At 31.9% G+C, this 8336-nt stretch overlaps 1 long non-coding RNA gene across 1 annotated transcript; it reads left to right on the forward strand.

Moving 5' to 3' along the window:
• The first annotated feature begins 296 nt into the window (after positions 1 to 296).
• On the forward strand, positions 297 to 3435 carry LOC127721217 (uncharacterized). The gene is made up of 3 exons (XR_007991077.1): positions 297 to 372; positions 1325 to 1427; positions 3346 to 3435. It is a non-coding gene; the product is annotated as an uncharacterized LOC127721217 (long non-coding RNA).
• The last annotated feature ends 4901 nt before the right edge of the window (positions 3436 to 8336 follow it).

The following is an 8336-nucleotide window of genomic DNA, read 5'->3' on the forward strand; positions in this document are numbered from 1 at the left end:
TGGATATTGAATGTCGAATAGCGAACAAGCCGCTAATTTCACATACACCAAATTAACCAACAGAAAATATATTGTTCTTGTGTTTCGAGCGAAAAATATCCTTTTTACAAAATCATATAAGAAATAAATACCTTTATAGTATGGCGATTTAATGAATAAGTATGCAATAATTATGTAAATATCTGTTACAATAGCCATAAGTAGGATTAACCTTCTCGTAGATTGAAATATTTTATTAGAATTGATATAATATTATATATATATTATATTTTCTCCCTCATTAATTCAGAGGATATGATGCACTAGACCTGACCAGATATGGCTAGATATTTATTTATATTTTTCGTATTTGGCGTTTGGAAATCAATTGTGGTAAGCAAATACATTACACTTGTTAATTCAGGGACTTTAATAACTTACTAAGCTGTATGGGTTTAATTTTTCTCACTGTTGAAGGTCGTACTTTGACCTTTAATTGTTAATTTCTATGATAATTGGTTCTGGTGAAGAGTTGTCTCATTGGCAATTCTTCCACATTTTCTATTTTTTTTTAAATTATGATTTCAATACCACGGGTACAATGTACAAGAGTAAAGGAACGAAGTGAAAGTAGTTCATTGTTTTGAAATTCGAAAGATTTTCAAGTAAATTCGTTATCAAGAAATTTTATATTGGTACCAATAACTTTTTTTGGGAGAATATTTCTTCTACTAATTCTGTATATAAAGAAAATCTGAAGACCCTGTGTGCATGCGTATCCATATGCCACGTATTTGATTGAATGACTAGTGTTTGCCTAGCGTCTAGTGACAAATATTACATTTATATTCAAGGCAAGAACATATTATATTAAATAGTGAGTCTTTAATGTGTGTCGATCAAGATCAGAGGCGGGAAAATTTGAGCGCAACTTTAAATTGAGGGCTTGTTAAACAGGGGCAGCAATTTCGGTATGCGGTAGGCAATATACGCAACCAGAGACATATATATGTCTCTGACGCAACCCTTAAAGATTTGTTGAAATGGTTCTTTAACATGCAGAAAGCGTTACACTCTCCATACACTCTCCATCGATTTAACCGACCTGACGTGGCTGCGTATTTACACATCCTGAACAGTCAATCATACGCTTGTTGGAAAGTTGTTCCCCACCTTTCGGAGAAACTGGGATCAAATGTTAAACCATGGGGTACCCACGGGGGAGATGGGCTAATTCGATGTTGTTTTGCCGATTTGATAAAGATTTGAATTGATAACAAGTTTATGATATTGATGCAATGTATATCTGTTTAAAACGTAAAGCCTTTTATTTTCTTTCTTTCAGGCAACAACCCCATATAAAGTCCCCCGATGTCCTGAGATACAAACTTACAAATGTTCAGCTTTATTTACGAATAAATGTGGCCATTTGAATTATTGTCCGAAAGGTAAGCGAACTGGACATACATGTTCATACATTCTACAAATGATCATCGTTTGTTTTCCTTAAGGATGTTCGCTACTCTTGTTTTGAATTTTTGCCAGATATTCAAAATCCTCTGGTTTTATCCATGAAGTGCCATTAAAACATTTTGCCCGCAAACCCCTAATTTTCTTTTCATATTTTTATTACATATAGGTTGAAAGCCATATTTGAAAATCGTATAAAACTTGCTATTTTTTCATAGTTTTTGAAAGAAAAAAGGCGCCAATGTTACATGTATGAAAAGTCTAGAGAGAATCATTTCCCGCCAAATTTTCAATGACTTATATCTTAGAAACAAGAACACGCACCCTTATGTTTTTTTTAGCTTTTCAAATTCCTTTATTTATATACTATCAATTCATAATAGTGTATTAAAAAGTTTATTATTTTGAAACCGAGTAGCGAGCATCCTTGAATTACAGTTTCAAATGAATTGTATTAAACATTTACTCAAAATTCACATGTACTTAGTATAAACTACTTTGAAATATTTATTCGTCTTCTAATATTTTTTCAACCCATTTGATGTTTTTCTTATTAAAATTTACCCGTTTTATTTGTGTCTATAAGTATTGAATATGTTGGTAAAAACCGATCATAAAAAATTATAAAAGTAATATATGAATAAATCATTATAAGAAAGGTTTACTCGACGATTATGTTGATTTCAAGCCCGGTCATTGAACTCGACGATTATGTTGATTTTAAGCTCGGTCATTGAACTAACTCATCGAGTTTCGATCAATTGCCAGAATATCAAATTACGTTAAACAACAACCGTAAGTAGCTTATGCAAAGCGTGTTCACACTTTGGTGAGCATAGAAAACACGGATGAAGCAACATAACAGAGCCAAGGAAAATGGTATATTTTGATAGCATTAATTTGTGGGTTTGCAGTATATTTTTCCTGCACACTTAGCTAATCGAACTGAGTGTAAAAAATTCTTATTCAATAAAAACAAAATATATTTGCCTGATATGATATTGTAGTAAATGAGCATTTTAATTTTAAATCTTCGGAACTAAATATGAAATATGGAAAGTTGAACTATGTAATTAATGAATAGATGAGTCATGAGTGCAGGCTAGATCCGTTGCTTGTGTTTGCATCAAAATTAAACTGCCATGCAACAAATTAGAAAAAACCAAGAGTGGAAAAGAGGGACTGGTTGATATATCAATGATAATGAAAAAGTAAAGCCATTTTAGAATATGGTAAAATTGTTTAATTTTGAGAATTATGAAATCTCACCTTCATTTAACGTCCAATAACTTCACCCGAGGACAGCTCAGACAATCGACCAATCAAACAGGAGCCTTCTGAATCAGATTTTGTAATTTTCTTCTTTGGGTGTCTGAAATTCCTCATCTATGATATTTATATCTCAAAGTAAACTTCGCGTGACCATCAACAGAAATTTCAATTTAGGTTTTCAAACATTTTTTCTAGAGGTTATTGATGTGTAAACTTGGACCGATTAACTCACAAAATAAATGAAAGTCTGACAGACTTGTATGTACATTTTGTGAGTCTGTTGCCCAGTTTACACATCAAGAACCTTAGAATTTTTTTTATATTCTAATAGTTTCCAACTAAAATATTGGCTATTTGTCTATCAATTTCACCTTTCTTCAAACCCCTAGGATTTCATTAATTTGTATCGCGTATGAATATATCACAGTGAAATGAACACGTACAGTATTTACACATAGGCTACGAATAGTTCCAGAAACATAGTTTATCGAAGTGTAAACTAACGAACACTATCCGAAAAGACTAATCACATTCAATTATTTATAGATATGCAAATCAATTAAGTATTGTTTAATAATGTTTGTCAACTACAAATTACCAATTTAAAGTTCACGTCTTTTCCAGGTCAAGTTTGCTGTCCATTTGCTTCATCAACAGGATGTGGCAAGATGTGTATTAATATCGGTGCTCCACCGCCGCCACCACCACCACCACCACCACCACCGCCTCCACCTCCACCACCACCACCACATGGGGGTGAGTATGATAATGTCTCTATCTCAGTAAATATAAATGCTTTGAAAATAAAATTCAACTGATAAAAAAATACTGAGTCTTAGATACATGATTTCTTTTATTAGTTGTTATTGGCTTTGCACTAGCTGTAAGTAACTGCCAGTACTATCAGATCTGTGCTTTGTGTCTTTTGTTGTTAGGGATGTATGAATACCCTTCTAAGTGAGGTCTGTGTTTTTGTAAGATGTTTTTTTTTTCTGCTTTGTATCGGAAAAAAAATCAACTGGTCAAAAGTACTGAGTTAGTTCAAAACAACTTGTCGTGTTTGTTCCACGTTATTCTTGTATAAAAGTTTTCTAACGAGAAAGGCACAATAAAATACACTAAAAGTATATCATGATTTATTATGAGGGGCCTGATGGGTTATTTTCGTTCTTCGTGATCGGCGCATTTTCGCTATCGTGATCCGTTTTTCTACAGATTTATTTTTTTTTATATTTTCGTGATCCGTGATCATGGAAATTTATTTTCTGTGAATCGTGATTGACAAAAAAATCAACTCGTGAATCGTGATGAGACCCCCCCCATCAGGCCCCTCTATTATGATGTCCAGTAATTAGGTCAACAATCAAGTTCAATCACATACAATCGATGACATTATTATTACTTATTATTACTTACATTGATTATTTTTACTATCAAACAACAACAAAAATCTAAAAACTGTTATCACTTTTAATTTCATTTACATAACTTGATCTTTTATTTTCCAAACCAGTGAACTCAAGAAGAAAATGAAGATCATCTTCGACTTTAATGATGCATAACTTACAAATAATCTTCTCCACTTGAAGACCTGTATATATGCTTCTTTCTATTTGTTATCTGCATATTAAAAAATTTTTAAAAGGCTTTCAATCCCCCCTTTCATAAATCTTCTGAAAACTCTAAAAAAAGCTTCCACTTGCACTTAATTATATTTCGAAATATTAATAGTCCATAGCCCTTTCAGTATACACATTATTAACAATAATGTGTTATCATGCAGCTTTTCTGCATTGTTAAATACTGATTATATTTTTTTTATATCTATTTGGAACCCCCATATCTCACAGTAATTATTAATTTATCAGTGCATATATGTAAACCATTAGCTGTTTCTGACATTAATTTTAAGTCATCTGCATACAATAAGCAATTCAGCTGTAAAAAATTTAAAATAGCAAGTTTACCTTACTTATGAAAACAGTCAAGCAGATCATTAATAAACAAAATAAATACGGCGGGCTAAAATTATCCCCTGTCGAACCCCTATGTAAAAGGTTAAGTTTTCTTTCATCGAATCTTTGTTTCCCTTTACACAAAGCTCTGTATTATTGTTCATATTCGTTATATTGTCACAAAATAAATCACTGACTCCAGTTGTTCTAAGTGTTTAAACTAGTCTATCATGACTAACAAAATTTATAGAAGAAAATATAAGTAGTAAGGTTTTATAATATGGTTTAAGAAAATAAAAAAAAATGGTGTCATCGAACTTGTTTTCATGCTACAAGTTAAAAAATTGAAATTATTAAAACATTCCGTTATAAAAAAAATAACTGTTTGGGTTATCTCTCCTAAAACGGTTTAGCTTAAAAATTGAAACAAACACAAATATAGTATTTTTTAAAACGATCTACATAATGCAATACATATCTTATTTTTCTTTATGAAAATAAACAGTTTTACTCTTTAATTGCCAATTGTCTCAAAATTTGCAGAATAAAACTAAGAAGTAGACCGATTGCGTACTGTTTTTTTACAATCTGAGATGGCGGTATACAGTAATGTACATTAACTGTAAACTGGGAGAAAAACAAATATTATTCAAGTGAATTCTGCATTTTTGTAAATGAAAAAAAAATGTGCATTTTTGCGCCCGACCCAAGTCAGGAGCCTCTGGCCTTTGTAAGTATTGTATGTTTTTTAAATTTTAGTTTATTTATGTGTTTTGGAGTTTAGTGTGACGTCCATTGTCACTGAACAAGTACACATTTTTGTTTAGGGGCCAGCTAAAGCCCGCCTCCGGATGCGGGATTTTCTCGCTGTGTTGAAGACCCATTGGTGGCCTTCGGCTGTTTTCTTCCCTTTGGTCGGGTTGTTGTCTCTTTGACACATTCCCTTTTCTATTTTCAATTTTATATATAATGTGTAGCTCATGTAATATAATATACTTCAAAAAATAATTGTTGATATTTTGCATTTACATATTTTTCGTATGTTAATTAAATAACATGCGATGTGTACGTCGATTGGACAACAACACAACAAAACAAATGATACAAATATCTGTAAAAATGGACGATTATTTATAAAACATTTAGACGTCTATCTGTCTTTGTTTGGACATCCAATTTAGCGGGCTCTATATTGAGGATTATCCGCGGTAGGTCTTTTCACTACCGAACACCACCGCACACCGACGAAGACGAACACCACCGAACTTATTAAAATACCATCTAACACACCTAAATATATTGTTTTCATCTTTATTTATATATTAGACTTACCTTCTGAACGAGGATGAATATGTTCATACATATATATACACAGATTAATAAGAAATGATAACAAGAGAACCAAAAACGAACAGTCTTGCAGGGCTGTTGTCAGAACAGTACACTTTCAAATCTAACATTTTTTTAAATATAATTTAATATTGTGATAACGTCACATTAAATAAAATGTTTTAACTTATTTGAACAATTTATTTCTAATAATTGAAAAGTAAAGACCATAAGATAATATACAATGAAATACTGACAATGTAAATCCGGAAAAATATTGCTGGATCCGGAAGCGATTCTCAACTTTAACATCAATAATGCACATAAAAATGTGGGAAAAAAAACATGACAATAGGATTAATTTTACGTAATTTAATCGATTTTATTGTTTAATTGTGTAGCATTACTGTTATTCTTAAGGGTTAGTGGTCTTTTTGGGTGTTCGTTGGTGTTCGGCGGTGTGCGGTGGTGTTCCGTGGTGAATAAACCGACCCGGTTATCCGTACTAAATGACCAACAACAATAAATAATATGATATATCATAGGAAAACACTTTCGATGTTCCTGATTTATGACAGACATACAATGTATCAGTATGTGATGGAATTATGTACGTTATAATGGAGTGAAGTTAGTTGCACTTATCATGTTTTTTTTTCTTTTGATCCCAATCTGAATGGACGAATTTGCAACAGATTGCACACAGCAATGTCGATTTGTGAATGTTTTCTCAAATTTTAAACGATTTGGTTTCTTGGAAAGTCCTTAATTTTATTTTCAAATGTATTCATGATGTCCGGTCACCTAAAAAGAGCAAACGTCTCATATATCCCAGTAAACTTGAAGTTGGGAATAATATTGAACCTTAAAGGTTCTATTTTATATTGATCTGTCATTTTGATATTGACACAGATGTTATTTAACAAAATATCTTCAATTTTTCCTGGCAGACACATATCCTTTGTCCCGTCGTATTACGTTGATATAGATCAATTAATACTTTACGCTCATGTATATGTTCACTATACAAACTGTATTAAAAGGATTGTGCTCCTGACAAAAAAAATGGTCGTCTGGAGTAATGAGTAGTAATGAATAAAATCTACACTTTATCGGTTTTATAATCACCATCAGAAATTGGTTATCAAAATAAAGTGTTGAGTTTCAAATCACATTAATCAAAGAATTTCACACCAACCAGCGATTTATCCTTTCTTTGTAAATACAAACAGTGTATTATCTTTGAAAAAGTGCAATTCTAATATTTATAATTACATTTGACTTGTAAGGTACATTCATTTTATGTTTTAAGTTGTTTACCTTTTAACGATAATTATACCGGTACCACGATAGTTTACTTTATAAAATAAATGCAATTTCCAAATATTAATTGTACAAACTAGCTAACAATGAAAGTTCTCTTATAATAGCTGGAATTTCCAAACACCACTCTAATGCCCAAGTAAGAGTATCCAGTTAGCCTGTTTGATTGTGCTTATTTCGATGTCAATAGTTTAGTCTGTCAATATCATTATTTAAATCGGTCAAAACCGTTCCGATAACCAACTAATGATTTTTTTGTTTCGCGATTGGTTTGAGTTTCCAAGGAAATGTGCAGTTACACGACATAAGTAATGATTTGTACTTGCAGGTACACTCACGAAGCGAGTTCCAATTTAATCATTCCTCCGAGAAAGTGGTGTTTGTCTTGAAAATCACCGATTGGATTGCAAAATGCAACTGCATTGGTCCTACATGAACAACAGATTTATGTTCTTACTTTGTAGAAGTAAAGACTTGGAACGGAGTTTACCTTTTTTTCAATCGTTAATATTGTTTCACCTGTTGATATTTTTTTTATGACTTACTTACAAATCGTTTAACACTCCAAAGAACAATTTTCATCTTGTCGTCTAACACAATGTCAGCTATGGTACAATCTATTCTTTCGGCACATTAGCTACACTTCGTGTTTTCGACGACTAATTTTCAAATTAAACAGGTGTATTGACGTTATATTATCATAGCTTTGTTTTACTCGGTCAATGTTGTAATTGTTTGGTGAATAACGTTAAAGTTAGATCCTTATATTTGCATCAGTAGTTAGCCAGGCAATCGTGGGTAGATGGTTTACGTAATTTAGCAACTACAATTCATTTTTAGAAAACTATGTTAACAGATATTGGTGCAATCAATACATGACATAACTTTAATTTAACAAAACGTATAAAGACCTCACTGTCATTTGTGGAGTTTTGATTAGTTTCCCCATTTCTAATGGTGAAAAACAACCATTTGATATGAGGTGCTCTATATTTAGTGCTATTATAA

This window comes from Mytilus californianus, unplaced genomic scaffold, assembly GCF_021869535.1.
Source record: "Mytilus californianus isolate M0D057914Y unplaced genomic scaffold, xbMytCali1.0.p SCAF_12, whole genome shotgun sequence".
Classification (NCBI taxonomy): domain Eukaryota; kingdom Metazoa; phylum Mollusca; class Bivalvia; order Mytilida; family Mytilidae; genus Mytilus; species Mytilus californianus.